This window comes from Lonchura striata, chromosome 8 (genome assembly GCF_046129695.1).
Source record: "Lonchura striata isolate bLonStr1 chromosome 8, bLonStr1.mat, whole genome shotgun sequence".
Lineage (NCBI taxonomy): Eukaryota > Metazoa > Chordata > Aves > Passeriformes > Estrildidae > Lonchura > Lonchura striata.
The window spans coordinates 161,868-186,654 of record NC_134610.1 but is presented as its reverse complement, the minus strand read 5'-3'; the positions used below and the strand labels follow the sequence as shown (position 1 = coordinate 186,654).

Here is a 24,787-nt window from a genome sequence, read left to right as displayed (position 1 = left end):
GGCACGAGCCGACAGGCATCGGCAAAACGCCTGTCTCCGTCAAGGTCCTCACGGGCCGCCATCTTGCGAGTGCTTGTCGCGCACTCTCTTGACAAGTGCTGCCGCCTTGTGGACAGAGGGTGGTACTGCAGCCCCCCAGCCAGCGCCCGGCAAAACCACCGAGACGGGGCGGGAGCGAGCGGCGAGTGGGGCGGTGTCTGTGAGTGAGGGGAGGGCTGAAGGCGGCTCAGCGGCGGCGAGGATGGCGGCGAGGGCAGCCCGGTGGGGCCGGTGCCGGCGGGCGGCGGAGGCGCGGTCGCAGCGCTCCCGGGCCGCGGCCGAGCGGCATCGGAGCAGGGCTGCGCCGCCTTTCCCGGCCCCGCGCCCCTCTCCAGACGCCGGGAGCGGCCGCGTGCCGGAAAATGCCGCCGGGGCGGCGGAGCGGGGCCCTGGCTCTGCCCGCCCCTCCTGCCGCCCTCCTTGGAATGGTTCGAGGCGTTATGGGTTTATTGAGGTAGGAATAATTATTTTGTTGTTGTTAATTTAATGTGGGGTTTTTTTTATTTGTTTGTTTTTGTCGTTTGATGTATTTGGTTTGTAGAGCAGGAACTGCAGACAGAATCCTGCAGAAGTAATATGGAATTTGTCCTCCCAAAACCCACCCGGCTTCAAACCACTTTCAGCACGTGGTCTTCCTTAGCAGCACATGGTTCCCCCATGCTTGAGAGGCGCTGCACTCTACTTTTCTCTCCACCTTTGCTGATAGATCCTGCTGAAGGCTGAGGACAAAGCCCTACCGCTACACGGACAAAGCAGCAGACCTGGTTCGGGAAGCCAGCGTGCTCCAGGTTGCTACAGGACTCTGATCAAACATCAGCATCCCCGTCTCTCACATTGATGGTATGTGGTAACCCCTTAAGAACAGAACTCCACGACTTGGGGCTACCTTTTCTAACCCTAAGCAACAAACTGGGGATGGATAACTCTAGAGATCCTGTTATGTAAGGATCTCCAGGATTCAGCCCTCCATGTGTCCTTGGAATCAGCAGAGTTTCCACTTTACTCCCAGACGTAATTTTTGATGTGGTTGTGCCACTTTAACAGTATTTGAAATCTCTCTTCGTGTTCTTGCAGCAGCATTATTGAACTACAATGGAAATGTAGTCCTGCCTGAAGCTGTTCACAGAATCGTGGAATCCCAGAAGGGTTTGGATGGGAAGGCACCTTTTTTTAAAGCTCATCCCGTTCCACCCCCTGCCATGGGCAGGGACACCTTCCACCATGCCAGGGTGCTCTAAGCCCTGTCCAGCCTGGCCTTGGACACTTCCATGGATCCGGGGGCAGCCACAGCTTCTCTGGGCAACCTGTGCTGGACAGCAGCTTTGAAAGGCAGAATGAAGTACAGCTGTGATTTTTGTGCTGCCCCCAACATTGTATTGCCTGGCAAATGTGCCTTTGAATTTTTTTTTTTTTTTTTTTTTTAAGGTTTTCTTGTTTGTTTTGTTTGCTTTCGTTTTTTTTTTTTTTTTTTTTTTTTGTTGTTGTTGTTGTTTTGTTTTTGGGTTTTTTTGGGAACTAAAAAGATACCTTGTGTTCCTGGAATGTTGCATTCTACCTCTGTTGTTTTCCCAGTTAGTCTGGATCCTCTGCTTACATTTTTTCCTTCACTTATTAGATGTCGTGGATATGCTGGCTGTTCTGATGGAGGGCAGTGATGGCTTAGATGAGGAAATTGTGTTCTCTTTAAATGAAGGCGTGATTATCCAGACATTTCCCTTCAGTGCTGTTGTCCCTGCTGCATTAGCAGCCAGGAATATGCTGTTGCTTCAGTCTGAAAACGGAACAGGTACAGTTTTTTTTTTTTATGTTTTATGTGTCGTTTCTAGCAGTGGAGTGAAAGTGGCATCATTTCTACTCTCTTGTAATAATTTTTTACCGTTTATAATTTTTTACCTTGAGGCATGTTATTACCTTCCCTGCAAGCAGAAGGAGGTGCAGATTGATGGTGTTTTGTGCTCAAGAGGGGCATTGAAGCTCTGTAGGTGCTTCTGCCCTAATTCCCTGACCCTGAAGAGAAGGGACACTGTCCCTGCATGGACAGTCTTGGTCTGGAAGTAGTTGGCCTCAGTAACACAGCGTTTTAAGGGCAGAGCATGGCGATCAGGAGAGGAAGGTGTTTCCCGTGCCTGTGGGCAGCTCTTCCCGAGATCAGGGAGAGGGGACTGCCTTGTTAAGTAGGAAATGGATGCGTTTCCCAAGGAAAACTTCAGAAATTAAGCTCCAGGGGCAAATACTGCGAGGTTCTACTACCTCCTTGAGGACAGCGTTAAAACCACAGGGGCATCAGCAGGGCTTGGAACAGGACTGGCCAACCGCAGAGCACCTCACGAAGCCCTCTCTGTGTATGTGGCAGTCGAGTAGCACCTGGGGGGTGCTGAAAGTCCCAGTTCTGACAGAAAATTCTGTTTAACTTGTACACGTTGGCTGGGTGTATCCCCCCAGTACAGCTCGGTTCTTCTCTGAGGCGGTGCCTGGCAGGGTGTCTCCCTGTAAAGAGACGGGCGTGTTTTTGGCACAAGACAGCGAAGGTGGATTGTTTGCTTCAGCAGGAGCTGATGATGTCTGGAGGGTTTTTCAGGTACCTCTGCAGTCAGGAGCACGTGTCTAGGTCACTGCGAACACTTTTTGATCTCGTTCAGTTCTTTTCTGCGTGAGGCTCTGTGGGCTGCTGGCAAGGCCCAAAGTAAGGAAGGTTGCCCCAGTGTCCGTGCTCATGTCAATAGTTTAATTTATTTGGCTTTTCTAGGAGCAGATGTCGTGGAGGACTTTGTTGCTGTTTTCACTGGCCTCCTGCACTCTCCGAGAGAGCCCCTTTCTCCCTGCTTGACGTTCCAGCTCTGTGACAAAGCTGCTAAGTATCCTCAGCTCTACCAGTTTAACCGATACTATAGACTCTGGATGCCCAAGTAGTCCCAGGAACCTGTGGTATGGAATACCTGAAGTCACTGAATTCTTGAGCCAGTATTCCTATAAAATCCTCACAGTTGACAGAGGTTACATTTCCATCAGGAACAGCGTTTTTATTGAGGAGGTAATTCTGCATCCTTGTTGATCGTGCTGGGGACACACGTTTGCTCCAGGGCTTTTCTCTGATGACACAAGAGGTCTCTGTGGTGTTTGGGAGGCGATACCAGGCCTCAGGGCTCATACAGAGACTCCTCAGCAGGCACAGCAGAGCCTGGTGTGCGCTGTGGCCTCTGTTTACAGCGCCCGGAGTTCCCCCGGGTGGGTGGAGGATCACAGGCCCCTGGGCTGGGTTTGGTGAGTTTTTCTCAGTTCAGCAGTGTGAACACTCCAGATACCCCTGGGGACACTACTGGACAGCTCTGTTCTAGCAGGACTGCACGCCTGTGCTCCCAGAGCTTCAGTTCAGAGCTCATCTCAAACCAAAGGTGGCTGAAGAGACTTTTGTTTCATACTCATCACTGTTTTTCTCTTACGCTTTTTGTTTCGCTTTAAACAGTTTGAAAACCACAAGGAGGTCAGGCAAGAGCCTTCTGTGGCACCGGATTCTGTATTTGCTACTTTGCTGAAGGGAGCCCGGGAGAGAGGAAGCAGTACCTTCCTGGAAGATGGTGTTCAGACAAAGTGGAGAGACTTGGCTTCCCGGCTCCCCCCACCTGAGCAGCTTTTGTTGGGAGTAAAGCACGTGCTGCTGTACCTTAAACCTACAGTGGAGAACTTCAGCAGATAATACTGTAGTGATGCTTGGTTTACTTTATGGCACAAGTTACAAATGACTCAGCTGCTAAAACTTAGGTTCCAGTGCTGTAGCTCTTTTTCCTCGACTCGCCTCCGAGGGTACGCAGCACCATACAAAACTGCACCTAATTTGTAAACAAATGTCAGTTGTTCTGATTATTGAAGCTGGGCTTTATTCAGTTGTGTGTGCTGTGGCCAGGTCCTTTGTACAAATAGTATACGGAGGGTGGGGAAACCAGAACTGCACATTCCTTGTGATATGTATGGGATTTTGGGGGGGGGTTAAATGAAAAGGAGATGCAAAATGAGGGAATTGCTTTTAGATGTAACTATTCTTGTCCTAAAGGAGCCATCAGCTCTGTCCCGAGAGTTGAGTTACAAGTGTGTGTTGAAAGAGCCGCAAGCCTTTAGGGGCTGCAATTTGTGTGCCCTGGAATGAGGTGCCCTGAGGAAATGTGTGAGCCGGAGGGAGCCGAGCTGTGGGAGTGGGCGAATGGAGGCGGGTGCGGGCGGGAATAGCCGAGCGTGGCCGAAAGTGGCCGGGAGGGCCCGTGGAGGCGAGTGGAGCCGAGCTGCGCCGAAGAGGCGAGTGGGGCCGAATGCGGTCGGAAATAGCCGAGCTTAGCCGAAAGTAACCGAAGCTGGCCGAGGAGCCGAGCGTAGCCGAGCGGCTCCGAGTACAGCCGAGGCGAGCCGAGCTTTGCCGAAGAGGCTAATCGAGCCGAATGCGGCTGGTAATAGCCGAGCGTGGCCCAAAGTAGCCGAAGCTGGCCGAGGAGCCGAGTCCAGCCGAACCGAGCCGAGCTCGGCCGAGCGCAGCAGCCCGGGCAGGGCGGGGCGCTGGGAGGATCCCCTCCTGTCCCTCTCTCTACCGCTCCATCCTCCTCCCCGTATTCCCCTCACTTACCTCTCTTTCCCCCGTTTCCGTGTCCCCCCCCAAACTCGGCTCCTTCCTGTCCTGTCCCTGCCCTGCTCCTCCGTTCCATTCCCCCTCTCTCCCTCCTCTGTTCACCGTCCCTCTTCCTCCCCTGCCGGCCTTTCCCTTCCCCGCCCGCTTTCCTCCGCAGCCCGTCCTCCCTCCCCGACCTTTCGCATGCCCCGCTCTCCCTCCTCTCTTCCCGTCGCCCCTTCGCTTCTTTCCCCCGCAGCCGCGGGGCTCGGGGCGCCGGAGAATAAAGCCCCGAGGGCCGGAGCCCGGCGCCCCCCGGGCCTTGCGGGAGTCCCCGCACGGGGCCGGAGGCTCTCGGCGGATCCCCCGCGCCGCTCGGACCCCGCCCCGGCGCTGCCGGACCTGCGGCTCCGCCGGCATCGCGCTGCGAGCGGCCCCCGCTCTGTGCCGTGCCGGCCGTGCCGCGTCCCCGCCGCCTCTGCCGCTCCCTCTTTCTGGCCCTGGCCCGCGACAGCGAGGCGGGGCAGGAGCTTCGAGCCTTCTGGGGGCTGCCCCCCCTTCCTTGTTGCGGCGGAGTCCCTTTCTGGGGGGATGGACGCGTGGGAAGGGCTGGAAGGGAGTGCTGGGCTGCTGTCCGGGGCAGTTGGACTCGTCCTGTGCCTTCTTCGGGAGTCAGGGTTAGGGGCTGAAGACTCGGGGCTCTGATGTCATTTGGGGCACCCCAAGGTCGCTAGGAGAGGGACGCACACTGCGGTGGGGGAGCGGGTGGGTGGCAGATGAGAGGGGGGGTCACGCTGGGTGCCGTCCCGCAGAGGGACCCAAAGCTACCCCAAAATTCCCAGGGAGGGGTGTGTGTAGAATACTAAAACCTGGCAAGTGTTTCGTTTTCACAGGTATTGGTAAAGAATAGGAAGCTATGGCTAAACTAATTTGAAAAGAAGCCCTCTCTCGATCCACTCATTTGTACCCAGGAATGTAGGAAACTCTGACTGTGGATGGGCAGTAGTTTTGAAAATCATGCCGTAGCCTTTTTCTCTAGGAACGAACCAAGCGAGTGCCCTGAAACCAGCGGAGCAGCTGCAGGGGCTAAATGGAACAGAAAGGGCTCCCCGGCACCTTTTGCCTCCGTTCTCTGCCATTCCTCAAAACGTGTCGCAGCCCCGGAAGAGGCGTTTGTCATTCCAGCCTGCCAAAATAAAGACCTGTAAAATCCTAGCTCTGCCTTTTGTTTAACGTGTTCTTACTTTCTATTTATGTCATCACAGAAAGCAAGGAAAGAAGAAATGTGACTGGTTCCCACTATTGCTCCATGCAGGCATTTTTAAAGGCTTCTGTACTTCTATCCTCTTTTTCCACTCCAAGCTTCATTTTTCCCCTCCTTTTTCGAGGTCTGCTGCTTTGGGTGTCCCAAGGAGGGCTGGGTTCCTCAGCAGGGGTCTTAGGAGTTGGTGCTGATTCTGCTTTTCCACAGATATATCAAAGTGTGCTACCAAAGTGACTATTTTCTCCAGGGGAAAGCTTTCTCTCAATGACCATCAATGCATGTATGTGTTTTAATCGTGTAACCAGATGGATTAAGAAAAGCTGACACCCGTAGCAGATTTCTGTTGGATCTGTGTCTGTGAGAAGTGCGCTGTGTGCTGGAGAGGGAGAGACGCTGTTGGAGAGTGGCAACAGCGGCAGGTGTGAGCTGTTAGGATGATGGGGGCTCAGAGCAGCCCCAGGTGTGAGCTGTGAGGATGATGAGGAGGGGGCGGCTCCTCCGAGGGCTGATTTAGGGGGTTTTCCTCACATCGCTTTTGCACGGAGCTGCTGGAGAAGAGGAGTTTATGGGGGGCTCCCGGGGCTGTCTCCTGGAAGGACGGTGAGTGCTTCGGACGGGGTCTGGGGGATCACCTGGATATGCACTTGGAGACGTGGAGCATTGCTCAAAGGAGGAGCCGAGGGACAAACCCTTGTGCCGAGAAGCAGTAGCCAAACAGGTGAGCCGGTGCGCCTTTGTAGTGGGGGCTTTTGTCCTTTCCCTTTGAAATTTCGTCATCCTGAGGTTGAAATGGAGGGGTCAGTCCTGTGGTCCCGCCTTTTAAGAGGTTTGGATTGAGGTAAAATTCTCCCTTTTACCATTATTTGAGGCAGGCCCCTTGTTTTCTGCTCTTCTAGGGGACGCAATTGAAGGGGGGGAGCGCACGTTTCTGTGCCCTCGTTGGGGTGAGGTGAGCGCCGGAGCGTGGCGTCAGTGTCGGGCCTTCAGAGGAAGGGAGCTGCAGCCGTGGCAGCGCTGGCAGGGCGGGGATCGCGCTGTGCCGCTGCATTCGGGGCGCTTCTTCTGCCCCCGGCCCGGCAGCGAAGGGTCCGGCGCGGAGCCCTGGCGGCAGTGCCGGGGCTGGCCGGGGCGGAAGGGGAGCTGGGCGCGGCTGGGCTGCCGCGGGCCCGCCGGAGCCGCGCCGGTGCGAGCCGTGCGGAGCCGAGCGGAGCTTTGGCCGGGCCGGCGGGCGGGGGAGGCGGCGCGGGCGGCGCGCCCCGGCGCCGGCCGGTGCCGCCGCTCCGGGCGCGGGGCTCGGGCGCCGCCGGGGCCCCCCGGGCCCGGTGCCGGCCCCGCCGGGCCGGGGGCAGCGGGCGGGGGTCTGCCGGCGCGGCGCCGCCTCTGCCTGCCGGAGGATCCGCTTTCCTGCCGGAGCCGCGCTGCGCCCGGGGCCGGGAGCGCGGCTCCGCATCTTCCAGCCTCCCTCGCTGCGCTGCTTTTGAGGAATTTATGGGATCCTTTTCTTTTGTTCGTAGTTGCTGTAGGAGAAGGGCCATGGTGTTACTTTTTGGTTGTTACGGTTCTTGCTTCAGGTGCGCATGACAAGGGGGTTTTTTTTGATTGAGTGTTGTTGGATTTCTTTTTGATCCGTTCTTATGTTTCTAAAGAATGTGTTCTTAAAGGTTTACAATGGTTTTTATGGGTCGTAGCATGAAGTAGACGTTAGGTTTTTAATTCGTTTGTGAAGGCTTTTATTAGCATGAGCATATGTAGTGTTTGTTTTGGTGGGTTTGAGGTAGTGTCCTGTAGTTAATCAGTGAGGTTTTTTTTTAATATTGATTATTGCATTCTTGTTTATTATGTTATAGGGGTTTTATGCATTTGGCATATTTGATTGCCGTGTATGTTTTATTGTTGCAGAGAGTTCGGGAGTTATTAAAATTGTTACATTTCTCTTTTGGCGACGTGTTTATTTCTAGGTGGTATTTGTGTTTTGATGGTTTGAGGCATAATGGGTTTATTGAGTTAGGAATAATTATTTTGTTGTTGTTAATATATATATCTTTTTTTTTTTAGTTTGATGTATTTGGTTGTTGTTTTTTTATTAGTTTTATTTTTGGGAACATGGGTCTATCTATGGTGGGTCTTTATGCGCAGTTATTTTATCTGGGTGGTGAATTTTTTTTCCTTCGTGGTTTCGATTTTTTAATATCTGTAATTATTTGGTGGGTTTTTTTAGTTCATTTTATAGAGCATTGGGTTCTCTTTATGAGTTAGTGTAGTGGTAGAGTTTTGGTTATTTTTTTTAGAAACGTTCGGGGTCTGTTGTATGATTTGCAGTATAGTAAGTTAGTTGGGTTTTTTTTTTTTTTCATTTTAGTGGTTTTTGTGATTTGCTGTGTGGATTTCTATAGGTTGTTTTAAATGTTTGTTTCGTTTTTGTGATGTGATAAGAACTGTTAGTGAAAGGAGTGTAGTGTGGGTTTTTTTGCTGGTAGTTGGTTGGCTGGTGGAGCCTTTCTGAATTTTTTGGATGGTATTGGTGGGAATTTGATGCTGTTTGTTTTGGCATTTTATTTTTAGGAATTGGATTATAACTGCAAAGTTTTAACTATAACTCTAATGAAACAAAAGAAATGCATAAATATGAAAATGGAATATAAACCTTCAATTTTAAATATAAACGGAATACATATAAATAAAACATGTAACATAAATAATGTTATCCATTACTATTAGGTATTATATTGTTTGATATAGAGTATTTTATATGTATATATAAATACATATAAATAGAGATTATAAATACAAGCAAAATAACCATATAGAGTTGTATAATTAATTCGTGTGGATATATAAATATAAAAATTACAAAATAATAGAAATCAATGCAGTACATAATGCATATTTTACAGTACATGTGTTATTATAACGCATTATATGTCATAAATATTATATATCAAAATATAGTACCTCAATATATTGTGATAGAAGATATAAGTACTATTAAAAATAAAATATAGAAATATTTAAATATCGTTTAAAATAAAGGGGATTTTTATTTTCTATTTGGTAGTAGGTAGGGGTTTTATTACAAAAATTATAAATATAAATAAAATAAAATTAGAAATCTATGTGTAGAAATATATCCTAAATACATTAAGATCTATATAAAAATTCAGTGGTAAGTAAATATAAGTATTAGCAGTATGTACGAAATAGAGTTTAAATAATAATTTATCTATCTTGCTACCTTATAATATATATAATATATATTTATAAATACATCAGTGTAAAGTAGAAATACAAATGTGACTATAATGATGAAAAATTATATGAATAATCAAGTATTGCTTATAGACAGAGCTTTTTTTTTTAAATTTGGTTAGAGACGGGGCTTTAATAGAAAAAATATGAATATACATTTTATTTTGATATCGTTCTAAATATGGAAATATATATTCAATGTATACAGATATATATAAAAATATAAAAAAATAAAAATAAGTATTAGGAAGAGATAGGCTATAAATAACATCATACATCAATCTACATTTAAAATGTAAATTTGAATATAAATGCAAAAAATAGAGATAAACGTAAACGGAGCTTAAATAATGGGATTTTTTTAAAGATTTTGACTTGGATGGAGGCAGGGGTTTATTTTAAGCAATATAAACCTTCTAGAAATCTAAATCTAACTATAGAAATATATAAGCAATATATTAAGATATGTACTAAAATAGAATAAAATATAATAGAAATAAATGTAAGAAATTATAAAAATTCAGTTATACATCAATATACATTATAAATCCGAATGTGAATATAAATATGAAAAATATAAAAATAAAATACATTGAAATGCAGTTTAAAAGAAAAGGTTTTTTCTTTTGGTTCTTGTTGGGTTAGAGGCAAGGGGTTTTTTTTTTGTTGGCGTTCTTTTCCGCGCGGGATATTTTGGGGCATTTGCTACCGAGGATGTTCCGGAGGGGACGGCGCCCGTTCTTTTTGCCGCCTGCCCCGCCCGCGGCCCCGAGGCGAGCGGCGGCCCCCGGCGGTGGCGGGCGGCAGTGCTGCCGCCTTGTGGACAGAGGTGGGTACTACAGACACAGCCCGCGGGCGCCATCTTGGGAGTGGCTTGGCGCGGACTCGGCTTGACCTTCTCAAGAGGGTGCAAAAACGAGGACAAGAAAGTCGAGGACCCGTGTCTGTTTTCCACACTGCCTGAATTGCCCGCACCGCCGGCGCCCCCCTAGGGGATTTTCCGCGGCAGTTCTGGTGCCGTGCACACGGGCTGTGGGGTCAGCAGCACCGCGAGCCTGCGGGATTTTGGCACGAGCCGACAGGCATCGGCAAAACGCCTGTCTCCGTCAAGGTCCTCACGGGCCGCCATCTTGCGAGTGCTTGTCGCGCACTCTCTTGACAAGTGCTGCCGCCTTGTGGACAGAGGGTGGTACTGCAGCCCCCCAGCCAGCGCCCGGCAAAACCACCGAGACGGGGCGGGAGCGAGCGGCGAGTGGGGCGGTGTCTGTGAGTGAGGGGAGGGCTGAAGGCGGCTCAGCGGCGGCGAGGATGGCGGCGAGGGCAGCCCGGTGGGGCCGGTGCCGGCGGGCGGCGGAGGCGCGGTCGCAGCGCTCCCGGGCCGCGGCCGAGCGGCATCGGAGCAGGGCTGCGCCGCCTTTCCCGGCCCCGCGCCCCTCTCCAGACGCCGGGAGCGGCCGCGTGCCGGAAAATGCCGCCGGGGCGGCGGAGCGGGGCCCTGGCTCTGCCCGCCCCTCCTGCCGCCCTCCTTGGAATGGTTCGAGGCGTTATGGGTTTATTGAGGTAGGAATAATTATTTTGTTGTTGTTAATTTAATGTGGGGTTTTTTTTATTTGTTTGTTTTTGTCGTTTGATGTATTTGGTTTGTAGAGCAGGAACTGCAGACAGAATCCTGCAGAAGTAATATGGAATTTGTCCTCCCAAAACCCACCCGGCTTCAAACCACTTTCAGCACGTGGTCTTCCTTAGCAGCACATGGTTCCCCCATGCTTGAGAGGCGCTGCACTCTACTTTTCTCTCCACCTTTGCTGACAGATCCTGCTGAAGGCTGAGGACAAAGCCCTACCGCTACACGGACAAAGCAGCAGACCTGGTTCGGGAAGCCAGCGTGCTCCAGGTTGCTACAGGACTCTGATCAAACATCAGCATCCCCGTCTCTCACATTGATGGTATGTGGTAACCCCTTAAGAACAGAACTCCACGACTTGGGGCTACCTTTTCTAACCCTAAGCAACAAACTGGGGATGGATAACTCTAGAGATCCTGTTATGTAAGGATCTCCAGGATTCAGCCCTCCATGTGTCCTTGGAATCAGCAGAGTTTCCACTTTACTCCCAGACGTAATTTTTGATGTGGTTGTGCCACTTTAACAGTATTTGAAATCTCTCTTCGTGTTCTTGCAGCAGCATTATTGAACTACAATGGAAATGTAGTCCTGCCTGAAGCTGTTCACAGAATCGTGGAATCCCAGAAGGGTTTGGATGGGAAGGCACCTTTTTTTAAAGCTCATCCCGTTCCACCCCCTGCCATGGGCAGGGACACCTTCCACCATGCCAGGGTGCTCTAAGCCCTGTCCAGCCTGGCCTTGGACACTTCCATGGATCCGGGGGCAGCCACAGCTTCTCTGGGCAACCTGTGCTGGACAGCAGCTTTGAAAGGCAGAATGAAGTACAGCTGTGATTTTTGTGCTGCCCCCAACATTGTATTGCCTGGCAAATGTGCCTTTGAATTTTTTTTTTTTTTTTTTTTTTAAGGTTTTCTTGTTTGTTTTGTTTGCTTTTGTGTTTTTTTTTTGTTGTTGTTGTTGTTGTTGTTTTGTTTTTGGGTTTTTTGGGAACTAAAAAGATACCTTGTGTTCCTGGAATGTTGCATTCTACCTCTGTTGTTTTCCCAGTTAGTCTGGATCCTCTGCTTACATTTTTTCCTTCACTTATTAGATGTCGTGGATATGCTGGCTGTTCTGATGGAGGGCAGTGATGGCTTAGATGAGGAAATTGTGTTCTCTTTAAATGAAGGCGTGATTATCCAGACATTTCCCTTCAGTGCTGTTGTCCCTGCTGCATTAGCAGCCAGGAATATGCTGTTGCTTCAGTCTGAAAACGGAACAGGTACAGTTTTTTTTTTTTATGTTTTATGTGTCGTTTCTAGCAGTGGAGTGAAAGTGGCATCATTTCTACTCTCTTGTAATAATTTTTTACCGTTTATAATTTTTTACCTTGAGGCATGTTATTACCTTCCCTGCAAGCAGAAGGAGGTGCAGATTGATGGTGTTTTGTGCTCAAGAGGGGCATTGAAGCTCTGTAGGTGCTTCTGCCCTAATTCCCTGACCCTGAAGAGAAGGGACACTGTCCCTGCATGGACAGTCTTGGTCTGGAAGTAGTTGGCCTCAGTAACACAGCGTTTTAAGGGCAGAGCATGGCGATCAGGAGAGGAAGGTGTTTCCCGTGCCTGTGGGCAGCTCTTCCCGAGATCAGGGAGAGGGGACTGCCTTGTTAAGTAGGAAATGGATGCGTTTCCCAAGGAAAACTTCAGAAATTAAGCTCCAGGGGCAAATACTGCGAGGTTCTACTACCTCCTTGAGGACAGCGTTAAAACCACAGGGGCATCAGCAGGGCTTGGAACAGGACTGGCCAACCGCAGAGCACCTCACGAAGCCCTCTCTGTGTATGTGGCAGTCGAGTAGCACCTGGGGGGTGCTGAAAGTCCCAGTTCTGACAGAAAATTCTGTTTAACTTGTACACGTTGGCTGGGTGTATCCCCCCAGTACAGCTCGGTTCTTCTCTGAGGCGGTGCCTGGCAGGGTGTCTCCCTGTAAAGAGACGGGCGTGTTTTTGGCACAAGACAGCGAAGGTGGATTGTTTGCTTCAGCAGGAGCTGATGATGTCTGGAGGGTTTTTCAGGTACCTCTGCAGTCAGGAGCACGTGTCTAGGTCACTGCGAACACTTTTTGATCTCGTTCAGTTCTTTTCTGCGTGAGGCTCTGTGGGCTGCTGGCAAGGCCCAAAGTAAGGAAGGTTGCCCCAGTGTCCGTGCTCATGTCAATAGTTTAATTTATTTGGCTTTTCTAGGAGCAGATGTCGTGGAGGACTTTGTTGCTGTTTTCACTGGCCTCCTGCACTCTCCGAGAGAGCCCCTTTCTCCCTGCTTGACGTTCCAGCTCTGTGACAAAGCTGCTAAGTATCCTCAGCTCTACCAGTTTAACCGATACTATAGACTCTGGATGCCCAAGTAGTCCCAGGAACCTGTGGTATGGAATACCTGAAGTCACTGAATTCTTGAGCCAGTATTCCTATAAAATCCTCACAGTTGACAGAGGTTACATTTCCATCAGGAACAGCGTTTTTATTGAGGAGGTAATTCTGCATCCTTGTTGATCGTGCTGGGGACACACGTTTGCTCCAGGGCTTTTCTCTGATGACACAAGAGGTCTCTGTGGTGTTTGGGAGGCGATACCAGGCCTCAGGGCTCATACAGAGACTCCTCAGCAGGCACAGCAGAGCCTGGTGTGCGCTGTGGCCTCTGTTTACAGCGCCCGGAGTTCCCCCGGGTGGGTGGAGGATCACAGGCCCCTGGGCTGGGTTTGGTGAGTTTTTCTCAGTTCAGCAGTGTGAACACTCCAGATACCCCTGGGGACACTACTGGACAGCTCTGTTCTAGCAGGACTGCACGCCTGTGCTCCCAGAGCTTCAGTTCAGAGCTCATCTCAAACCAAAGGTGGCTGAAGAGACTTTTGTTTCATACTCATCACTGTTTTTCTCTTACGCTTTTTGTTTCGCTTTAAACAGTTTGAAAACCACAAGGAGGTCAGGCAAGAGCCTTCTGTGGCACCGGATTCTGTATTTGCTACTTTGCTGAAGGGAGCCCGGGAGAGAGGAAGCAGTACCTTCCTGGAAGATGGTGTTCAGACAAAGTGGAGAGACTTGGCTTCCCGGCTCCCCCCACCTGAGCAGCTTTTGTTGGGAGTAAAGCACGTGCTGCTGTACCTTAAACCTACAGTGGAGAACTTCAGCAGATAATACTGTAGTGATGCTTGGTTTACTTTATGGCACAAGTTACAAATGACTCAGCTGCTAAAACTTAGGTTCCAGTGCTGTAGCTCTTTTTCCTCGACTCGCCTCCGAGGGTACGCAGCACCATACAAAACTGCACCTAATTTGTAAACAAATGTCAGTTGTTCTGATTATTGAAGCTGGGCTTTATTCAGTTGTGTGTGCTGTGGCCAGGTCCTTTGTACAAATAGTATACGGAGGGTGGGGAAACCAGAACTGCACATTCCTTGTGATATGTATGGGATTTTGGGGGGGGGTTAAATGAAAAGGAGATGCAAAATGAGGGAATTGCTTTTAGATGTAACTATTCTTGTCCTAAAGGAGCCATCAGCTCTGTCCCGAGAGTTGAGTTACAAGTGTGTGTTGAAAGAGCCGCAAGCCTTTAGGGGCTGCAATTTGTGTGCCCTGGAATGAGGTGCCCTGAGGAAATGTGTGAGCCGGAGGGAGCCGAGCTGTGGGAGTGGGCGAATGGAGGCGGGTGCGGGCGGGAATAGCCGAGCGTGGCCGAAAGTGGTCGGGAGGGCCCGTGGAGGCGAGTGGAGCCGAGCTGCGCCGAAGAGGCGAGTGGGGCCGAATGCGGTCGGAAATAGCCGAGCTTAGCCGAAAGTAACCGAAGCTGGCCGAGGAGCCGAGCGTAGCCGAGCGGCTCCGAGTACAGCCGAGGCGAGCCGAGCTTTGCCGAAGAGGCTAATCGAGCCGAATGCGGCTGGTAATAGCCGAGCGTGGCCCAAAGTAGCCGAAGCTGGCCGAGGAGCCGAGTCCAGCCGAACCGAGCCGAGCTCGGCCGAGCGCAGCAGCCCGGGCAGGGCGGGGCGCTGGGAGGATCCCCTCCTGTCCCTCTCTCTACCGCTCCATCCTCCTCCCCGTATTCCCCTCACTTACCTCTCTTTCCCCCGTTTCCGTGTCCCCCCCCAAACTCGGCTCCTTCCTGTCCTGTCCCTGCCCTGCTCCTCCGTTCCATTCCCCCTCTCTCCCTCCTCTGTTCACCGTCCCTCTTCCTCCCCTGCCGGCCTTTCCCTTCCCCGCCCGCTTTCCTCCGCAGCCCGTCCTCCCTCCCCGACCTTTCGCATGCCCCGCTCTCCCTCCTCTCTTCCCGTCGCCCCTTCGCTTCTTTCCCCCGCAGCCGCGGGGCTCGGGGCGCCGGAGAATAAAGCCCCGAGGGCCGGAGCCCGGCGCCCCCCGGGCCTTGCGGGAGTCCCCGCACGGGGCCGGAGGCTCTCGGCGGATCCCCCGCGCCGCTCGGACCCCGCCCCGGCGCTGCCGGACCTGCGGCTCCGCCGGCATCGCGCTGCGAGCGGCCCCCGCTCTGTGCCGTGCCGGCCGTGCCGCGTCCCCGCCGCCTCTGCCGCTCCCTCTTTCTGGCCCTGGCCCGCGACAGCGAGGCGGGGCAGGAGCTTCGAGCCTTCTGGGGGCTGCCCCCCCTTCCTTGTTGCGGCGGAGTCCCTTTCTGGGGGGATGGACGCGTGGGAAGGGCTGGAAGGGAGTGCTGGGCTGCTGTCCGGGGCAGTTGGACTCGTCCTGTGCCTTCTTCGGGAGTCAGGGTTAGGGGCTGAAGACTCGGGGCTCTGATGTCATTTGGGGCACCCCAAGGTCGCTAGGAGAGGGACGCACACTGCGGTGGGGGAGCGGGTGGGTGGCAGATGAGAGGGGGGGTCACGCTGGGTGCCGTCCCGCAGAGGGACCCAAAGCTACCCCAAAATTCCCAGGGAGGGGTGTGTGTAGAATACTAAAACCTGGCAAGTGTTTCGTTTTCACAGGTATTGGTAAAGAATAGGAAGCTATGGCTAAACTAATTTGAAAAGAAGCCCTCTCTCGATCCACTCATTTGTACCCAGGAATGTAGGAAACTCTGACTGTGGATGGGCAGTAGTTTTGAAAATCATGCCGTAGCCTTTTTCTCTAGGAACGAACCAAGCGAGTGCCCTGAAACCAGCGGAGCAGCTGCAGGGGCTAAATGGAACAGAAAGGGCTCCCCGGCACCTTTTGCCTCCGTTCTCTGCCATTCCTCAAAACGTGTCGCAGCCCCGGAAGAGGCGTTTGTCATTCCAGCCTGCCAAAATAAAGACCTGTAAAATCCTAGCTCTGCCTTTTGTTTAACGTGTTCTTACTTTCTATTTATGTCATCACAGAAAGCAAGGAAAGAAGAAATGTGACTGGTTCCCACTATTGCTCCATGCAGGCATTTTTAAAGGCTTCTGTACTTCTATCCTCTTTTTCCACTCCAAGCTTCATTTTTCCCCTCCTTTTTCGAGGTCTGCTGCTTTGGGTGTCCCAAGGAGGGCTGGGTTCCTCAGCAGGGGTCTTAGGAGTTGGTGCTGATTCTGCTTTTCCACAGATATATCAAAGTGTGCTACCAAAGTGACTATTTTCTCCAGGGGAAAGCTTTCTCTCAATGACCATCAATGCATGTATGTGTTTTAATCGTGTAACCAGATGGATTAAGAAAAGCTGACACCCGTAGCAGATTTCTGTTGGATCTGTGTCTGTGAGAAGTGCGCTGTGTGCTGGAGAGGGAGAGACGCTGTTGGAGAGTGGCAACAGCGGCAGGTGTGAGCTGTTAGGATGATGGGGGCTCAGAGCAGCCCCAGGTGTGAGCTGTGAGGATGATGAGGAGGGGGCGGCTCCTCCGAGGGCTGATTTAGGGGGTTTTCCTCACATCGCTTTTGCACGGAGCTGCTGGAGAAGAGGAGTTTATGGGGGGCTCCCGGGGCTGTCTCCTGGAAGGACGGTGAGTGCTTCGGACGGGGTCTGGGGGATCACCTGGATATGCACTTGGAGACGTGGAGCATTGCTCAAAGGAGGAGCCGAGGGACAAACCCTTGTGCCGAGAAGCAGTAGCCAAACAGGTGAGCCGGTGCGCCTTTGTAGTGGGGGCTTTTGTCCTTTCCCTTTGAAATTTCGTCATCCTGAGGTTGAAATGGAGGGGTCAGTCCTGTGGTCCCGCCTTTTAAGAGGTTTGGATTGAGGTAAAATTCTCCCTTTTACCATTATTTGAGGCAGGCCCCTTGTTTTCTGCTCTTCTAGGGGACGCAATTGAAGGGGGGGAGCGCACGTTTCTGTGCCCTCGTTGGGGTGAGGTGAGCGCTGGAGCGTGGCGTCACTGTCGGGCCTTCAGAGGAAGGGAGCTGCAGCCGTGGCAGCGCTGGCAGGGCGGGGATCGCGCTGTGCCGCTGCATTCGGGGCGCTTCTTCTGCCCCCGGCCCGGCAGCGAAGGGTCCGGCGCGGAGCCCTGGCGGCAGTGCCGGGGCTGGCCGGGGCGGAAGGGGAGCTGGGCGCGGCTGGGCTGCCGCGGGCCCGCCGGAGCCGCGCCGGTGCGAGCCGTGCGGAGCCGAGCGGAGCTTTGGCCGGGCCGGCGGGCGGGGGAGGCGGCGCGGGCGGCGCGCCCCGGCGCCGGCCGGTGCCGCCGCTCCGGGCGCGGGGCTCGGGCGCCGCCGGGGCCCCCCGGGCCCGGTGCCGGCCCCGCCGGGCCGGGGGCAGCGGGCGGGGGTCTGCCGGCGCGGCGCCGCCTCTGCCTGCCGGAGGATCCGCTTTCCTGCCGGAGCCGCGCTGCGCCCGGGGCCGGGAGCGCGGCTCCGCATCTTCCAGCCTCCCTCGCTGCGCTGCTTTTGAGGAATTTATGGGATCCTTTTCTTTTGTTCGTAGTTGCTGTAGGAGAAGGGCCATGGTGTTACTTTTTGGTTGTTACGGTTCTTGCTTCAGGTGCGCATGACAAGGGGGTTTTTTTTGATTGAGTGTTGTTGGATTTCTTTTTGATCCGTTCTTATGTTTCTAAAGAATGTGTTCTTAAAGGTTTACAATGGTTTTTATGGGTCGTAGCATGAAGTAGACGTTAGGTTTTTAATTCGTTTGTGAAGGCTTTTATTAGCATGAGCATATGTAGTGTTTGTTTTGGTGGGTTTGAGGTAGTGTCCTGTAGTTAATCAGTGAGGTTTTTTTTTAATATTGATTATTGCATTCTTGTTTATTATGTTATAGGGGTTTTATGCATTTGGCATATTTGATTGCCGTGTATGTTTTATTGTTGCAGAGAGTTCGGGAGTTATTAAAATTGTTACATTTCTCTTTTGGCGACGTGTTTATTTCTAGGTGGTATTTGTGTTTTGATGGTTTGAGGCATAATGGGTTTATTGAGTTAGGAATAATTATTTTGTTGTTGTTAATATATATATATTTTTTTTTTTAGTTTGATGTATTTGGTTGTTGTTTTTTTATTAGTTTTATTTTTGGGAACATGGGTCTATCTATGGTGGGTCTTTATGCGCAGTTATTTTATCTGGGTGGTGAATTTTTTTTCCTTCGTGGTTTCGATTTTTTAATATCTGTAATTATTTGGTGGGTTTTTTTAGTTCATTTTATAGAGCATTGGGTTCTCTTTATGAGTTAGTGTAGTGGTAGAGTTTTGGTTATTTTTTTTAGAAACGTTCGGGGTCTGTTGTATGATTTGCAGTATAGTAAGTTAGTTGGGTTTTTTTTTTTTTCATTTTAGTGGTTTTTGTGATTTGCTGTGTGGATTTCTATAGGTTGTTTTAAATGTTTGTTTCGTTTTTGTGATGTGATAAGAACTGTTAGTGAAAGGAGTGTAGTGTGGGTTTTTTTGCTGGTAGTTGGTTGGCTGGTGGAGCCTTTCTGAATTTTTTGGATGGTATTGGTGGGAATTTGATGCTGTTTGTTTTGGCATTTTATTTTTAGGAATTGGATTATAACTGCAAAGTTTTAACTATAACTCTAATGAAACAAAAGAAATGCATAAATATGAAAATGGAATATAAACCTTCAATTTTAAATATAAACGGAATACATATAAATAAAACATGTAACATAAATAATGTTATCCATTACTATTAGGTATTATATTGTTTGATATAGAGTATTTTATATGTATATATAAATACATATAAATAGAGATTATAAATACAAGCAAAATAACCATATAGAGTTGTATAATTAATTCGTGTGGATATATAAATATAAAAATTACAAAATAATAGAAATCAATGCAGTACATAATGCATATTTTACAGTACATGTGTTATTATAACGCATTATATGTCATAAATATTATATATCAAAATATAGTACCTCAATATATTGTGATAGAAGATATAAGTACTATTAAAAATAAAATATAGAAATATTTAAATATCGTTTAAAATAAAGGGGATTTTTATTTTCTATTTGGTAGTAGGTAGGGGTTTTATTACAAAAATTATAAATATAAATAAAATAAAATTAGAAATCTATGTGTAGAAATATATCCTAAATACATTAAGATCTATATAAAAATTCAGTGGTAAGTAAATATAAGTATTAGCAGTATGTACGAAATAGAGTTTAAATAATAATTTATCTATCTTGCTACCTTATAATATATATAATATATATTTATAAATACATCAGTGTAAAGTAGAAATACAAATGTGACTATAATGATGAAAAATTATATGAATAATCAAGTATTGCTTATAGACAGAGCTTTTTTTTTAAATTTGGTTAGAGACGGGGCTTTAATAGAAAAAATATGAATATACATTTTATTTTGATATCGTTCTAAATATGGAAATATATATTCAATGTATACAGATATATATAAAAATATAAAAAAATAAAAATAAGTATTAGGAAGAGATAGGCTATAAATAACATCATACATCAATCTACATTTAAAATGTAAATTTGAATATAAATGCAAAAAATAGAGATAAACGTAAACGGAGCTTAAATAATGGGATTTTTTTAAAGATTTTGACTTGGATGGAGGCAGGGGTTTATTTTAAGCAATATAAACCTTCTAGAAATCTAAATCTAACTATAGAAATATATAAGCAATATATTAAGATATGTACTAAAATAGAATAAAATATAATAGAAATAAATGTAAGAAATTATAAAAATTCAGTTATACATCAATATACATTATAAATCCGAATGTGAATATAAATATGAAAAATATAAAAATAAAATACATTGAAATGCAGTTTAAAAGAAAAGGTTTTTTCTTTTGGTTCTTGTTGGGTTAGAGGCAAGGGGTTTTTTTTTTGTTGGCGTTCTTTTCCGCGCGGGATATTTTGGGGCATTTGCTACCGAGGATGTTCCGGAGGGGACGGCGCCCGTTCTTTTTGCCGCCTGCCCCGCCCGCGGCCCCGAGGCGAGCGGCGGCCCCCGGCGGTGGCGGGCGGCAGTGCTGCCGCCTTGTGGACAGAGGTGGGTACTACAGACACAGCCCGCGGGCGCCATCTTGGGAGTGGCTTGGCGCGGACTCGGCTTGACCTTCTCAAGAGGGTGCAAAAACGAGGACAAGAAAGTCGAGGACCCGTGTCTGTTTTCCACACTGCCTGAATTGCCCGCACCGCCGGCGCCCCCCTAGGGGATTTTCCGCGGCAGTTCTGGTGCCGTGCACACGGGCTGTGGGGTCAGCAGCACCGCGAGCCTGCGGGATTTTGGCACGAGCCGACAGGCATCGGCAAAACGCCTGTCTCCGTCAAGGTCCTCACGGGCCGCCATCTTGCGAGTGCTTGTCGCGCACTCTCTTGACAAGTGCTGCCGCCTTGTGGACAGAGGGTGGTACTGCAGCCCCCCAGCCAGCGCCCGGCAAAACCACCGAGACGGGGCGGGAGCGAGCGGCGAGTGGGGCGGTGTCTGTGAGTGAGGGGAGGGCTGAAGGCGGCTCAGCGGCGGCGAGGATGGCGGCGAGGGCAGCCCGGTGGGGCCGGTGCCGGCGGGCGGCGGAGGCGCGGTCGCAGCGCTCCCGGGCCGCGGCCGAGCGGCATCGGAGCAGGGCTGCGCCGCCTTTCCCGGCCCCGCGCCCCTCTCCAGACGCCGGGAGCGGCCGCGTGCCGGAAAATGCCGCCGGGGCGGCGGAGCGGGGCCCTGGCTCTGCCCGCCCCTCCTGCCGCCCTCCTTGGAATGGTTCGAGGCGTTATGGGTTTATTGAGGTAGGAATAATTATTTTGTTGTTGTTAATTTAATGTGGGGTTTTTTTTATTTGTTTGTTTTTGTCGTTTGATGTATTTGGTTTGTAGAGCAGGAACTGCAGACAGAATCCTGCAGAAGTAATATGGAATTTGTCCTCCCAAAACCCACCCGGCTTCAAACCACTTTCAGCACGTGGTCTTCCTTAGCAGCACATGGTTCCCCCATGCTTGAGAGGCGCTGCACTCTACTTTTCTCTCCACCTTTGCTGACAGATCCTGCTGAAGGCTGAGGACAAAGCCCTACCGCTACACGGACAAAGCAGCAGACCTGGTTCGGGAAGCCAGCGTGCTCCAGGTTGCTACAGGACTCTGATCAAACATCAGCATCCCCGTCTCTCACATTGATGGTATGTGGTAACCCCTTAAGAACAGAACTCCACGACTTGGGGCTACCTTTTCTAACCCTAAGCAACAAACTGGGGATGGATAACTCTAGAGATCCTGTTATGTAAGGATCTCCAGGATTCAGCCCTCCATGTGTCCTTGGAATCAGCAGAGTTTCCACTTTACTCCCAGACGTAATTTTTGATGTGGTTGTGCCACTTTAACAGTATTTGAAATCTCTCTTCGTGTTCTTGCAGCAGCATTATTGAACTACAATGGAAATGTAGTCCTGCCTGAAGCTGTTCACAGAATCGTGGAATCCCAGAAGGGTTTGGATGGGAAGGCACCTTTTTTTAAAGCTCATCCCGTTCCACCCCCTGCCATGGGCAGGGACACCTTCCACCATGCCAGGGTGCTCTAAGCCCTGTCCAGCCTGGCCTTGGACACTTCCATGGATCCGGGGGCAGCCACAGCTTCTCTGGGCAACCTGTGCTGGACAGCAGCTTTGAAAGGCAGAATGAAGTACAGCTGTGATTTTTGTGCTGCCCCCAACATTGTATTGCCTGGCAAATGTGCCTTTGAATTTTTTTTTTTTTTTTTTTTTTTAAGGTTTTCTTGTTTGTTTTGTTTGCTTTCGTTTTTTTTTTTTTTTTTTTTTTTTTTTTTTGTTGTTGTTGTTGTTTTGTTTTTGGGTTTTTTTGGGAACTAAAAAGATACCTTGTGTTCCTGGAATGTTGCATTCTACCTCTGTTGTTTTCCCAGTTAGTCTGGATCCTCTGCTTACATTTTTTCCTTCACTTATTAGATGTCGTGGATATGCTGGCTGTTCTGATGGAGGGCAGTGATGGCTTAGATGAGGAAATTGTGTTCTCTTTAAATGAAGGCGTGATTATCCAGACATTTCCCTTCAGTGCTGTTGTCCCTGCTGCATTAGCAGCCAGGAATATGCTGTTGCTTCAGTCTGAAAACGGAACAGGTACAGTTTTTTTTTTTTATGTTTTATGTGTCGTTTCTAGCAGTGGAGTGAAAGTGGCATCATTTCTACTCTCTTGTAATAATTTTTTACCGTTTATAATTTTTTACCTTGAGGCATGTTATTACCTTCCCTGCAAGCAGAAGGAGGTGCAGATTGATGGTGTTTTGTGCTCAAGAGGGGCATTGAAGCTCTGTAGGTGCTTCTGCCCTAATTCCCTGACCCTGAAGAGAAGGGACACTGTCCCTGCATGGACAGTCTTGGTCTGGAAGTAGTTGGCCTCAGTAACACAGCGTTTTAAGGGCAGAGCATGGCGATCAGGAGAGGAAGGTGTTTCCCGTGCCTGTGGGCAGCTCTTCCCGAGATCAGGGAGAGGGGACTGCCTTGTTAAGTAGGAAATGGATGCGTTTCCCAAGGAAAACTTCAGAAATTAAGCTCCAGGGGCAAATACTGCGAGGTTCTACTACCTCCTTGAGGACAGCGTTAAAACCACAGGGGCATCAGCAGGGCTTGGAACAGGACTGGCCAACCGCAGAGCACCTCACGAAGCCCTCTCTGTGTATGTGGCAGTCGAGTAGCACCTGGGGGGTGCTGAAAGTCCCAGTTCTGACAGAAAATTCTGTTTAACTTGTACACGTTGGCTGGGTGTATCCCCCCAGTACAGCTCGGTTCTTCTCTGAGGCGGTGCCTGGCAGGGTGTCTCCCTGTAAAGAGACGGGCGTGTTTTTGGCACAAGACAGCGAAGGTGGATTGTTTGCTTCAGCAGGAGCTGATGATGTCTGGAGGGTTTTTCAGGTACCTCTGCAGTCAGGAGCACGTGTCTAGGTCACTGCGAACACTTTTTGATCTCGTTCAGTTCTTTTCTGCGTGAGGCTCTGTGGGCTGCTGGCAAGGCCCAAAGTAAGGAAGGTTGCCCCAGTGTCCGTGCTCATGTCAATAGTTTAATTTATTTGGCTTTTCTAGGAGCAGATGTCGTGGAGGACTTTGTTGCTGTTTTCACTGGCCTCCTGCACTCTCCGAGAGAGCCCCTTTCTCCCTGCTTGACGTTCCAGCTCTGTGACAAAGCTGCTAAGTATCCTCAGCTCTACCAGTTTAACCGATACTATAGACTCTGGATGCCCAAGTAGTCCCAGGAACCTGTGGTATGGAATACCTGAAGTCACTGAATTCTTGAGCCAGTATTCCTATAAAATCCTCACAGTTGACAGAGGTTACATTTCCATCAGGAACAGCGTTTTTATTGAGGAGGTAATTCTGCATCCTTGTTGATCGTGCTGGGGACACACGTTTGCTCCAGGGCTTTTCTCTGATGACACAAGAGGTCTCTGTGGTGTTTGGGAGGCGATACCAGGCCTCAGGGCTCATACAGAGACTCCTCAGCAGGCACAGCAGAGCCTGGTGTGCGCTGTGGCCTCTGTTTACAGTGCCCGGAGTTCCCCCGGGTGGGTGGAGGATCACAGGCCCCTGGGCTGGGTTTGGTGAGTTTTTCTCAGTTCAGCAGTGTGAACACTCCAGATACCCCTGGGGACACTACTGGACAGCTCTGTTCTAGCAGGACTGCACGCCTGTGCTCCCAGAGCTTCAGTTCAGAGCTCATCTCAAACCAAAGGTGGCTGAAGAGACTTTTGTTTCATACTCATCACTGTTTTTCTCTTACGCTTTTTGTTTCGCTTTGAACAGTTTGAAAACCACAAGGAGGTCAGGCAAGAGCCTTCTGTGGCACCGGATTCTGTATTTGCTACTTTGCTGAAGGGAGCCTGGGAGAGAGGAAGCAGTACCTTCCTGGAAGATGGTGTTCAGACAAAGTGGAGAGACTTGGCTTCCCGGCTCCCCCCACCTGAGCAGCTTTTGTTGGGAGTAAAGCACGTGCTGCTGTACCTTAAACCTACAGTGGAGAACTTCAGCAGATAATACTGTAGTGATGCTTGGTTTACTTTATGGCACAAGTTACAAATGACTCAGCTGCTAAAACTTAGGTTCCAGTGCTGTAGCTCTTTTTCCTCGACTCGCCTCCGAGGGTACGCAGCACCATACAAAACTGCACCTAATTTGTAAACAAATGTCAGTTGTTCTGATTATTGAAGCTGGGCTTTATTCAGTTGTGTGTGCTGTGGCCAGGTCCTTTGTACAAATAGTATACGGAGGGTGGGGAAACCAGAACTGCACATTCCTTGTGATATGTATGGGATTTTGGGGGGGGTTAAATGAAAAGGAGATGCAAAATGAGGGAATTGCTTTTAGATGTAACTATTCTTGTCCTAAAGGAGCCATCAGCTCTGTCCCGAGAGTTGAGTTACAAGTGTGTGTTGAAAGAGCCGCAAGCCTTTAGGGGCTGCAATTTGTGTGCCCTGGAATGAGGTGCCCTGAGGAAATGTGTGAGCCGGAGGGAGCCGAGCTGTGGGAGTGGGCGAATGGAGGCGGGTGCGGGCGGGAATAGCCGAGCGTGGCCGAAAGTGGCCGGGAGGGCCCGTGGAGGCGAGTGGAGCCGAGCTGCGCCGAAGAGGCGAGTGGGGCCGAATGCGGTCGGAAATAGCCGAGCTTAGCCGAAAGTAA

The 24,787-nt window shown here is 49.7% G+C and overlaps 3 long non-coding RNA genes across 5 annotated transcripts; all 3 read left to right on the top strand.

Moving 5' to 3' along the window:
* Nucleotides 1-730: 730 nt before the first annotated feature.
* Nucleotides 731-3,920, top strand: LOC144246680 (uncharacterized). The gene is made up of 3 exons (XR_013340345.1): nt 731-1,825; nt 2,786-3,070; nt 3,503-3,920. It is a non-coding gene; the product is annotated as an uncharacterized LOC144246680 (long non-coding RNA).
* Nucleotides 3,921-11,732: 7,812 nt separating this feature from the next.
* Nucleotides 11,733-14,120, top strand: LOC144246679 (uncharacterized). Its single transcript, XR_013340344.1, has 3 exons — nt 11,733-12,025; nt 12,986-13,270; nt 13,703-14,120. It is a non-coding gene; the product is annotated as an uncharacterized LOC144246679 (long non-coding RNA).
* A 2,655-nt stretch (nt 14,121-16,775) lies between these two features.
* LOC144246678 (uncharacterized) lies at nt 16,776-24,460 on the top strand. Of its 3 annotated transcripts, none has more exons than XR_013340342.1 (3): nt 16,776-16,812; nt 21,151-22,237; nt 23,198-24,460. It is a non-coding gene; the product is annotated as an uncharacterized LOC144246678 (long non-coding RNA). The 3 variants fall into 3 exon arrangements; XR_013340343.1 differs by lacking the exon at nt 16,776-16,812 and having other exon boundaries at nt 20,773-22,237; nt 23,198-23,482; nt 23,915-24,460; XR_013340341.1 differs by lacking the exon at nt 16,776-16,812 and having other exon boundaries at nt 20,773-22,237.
* Nucleotides 24,461-24,787: the final 327 nt, after the last annotated feature.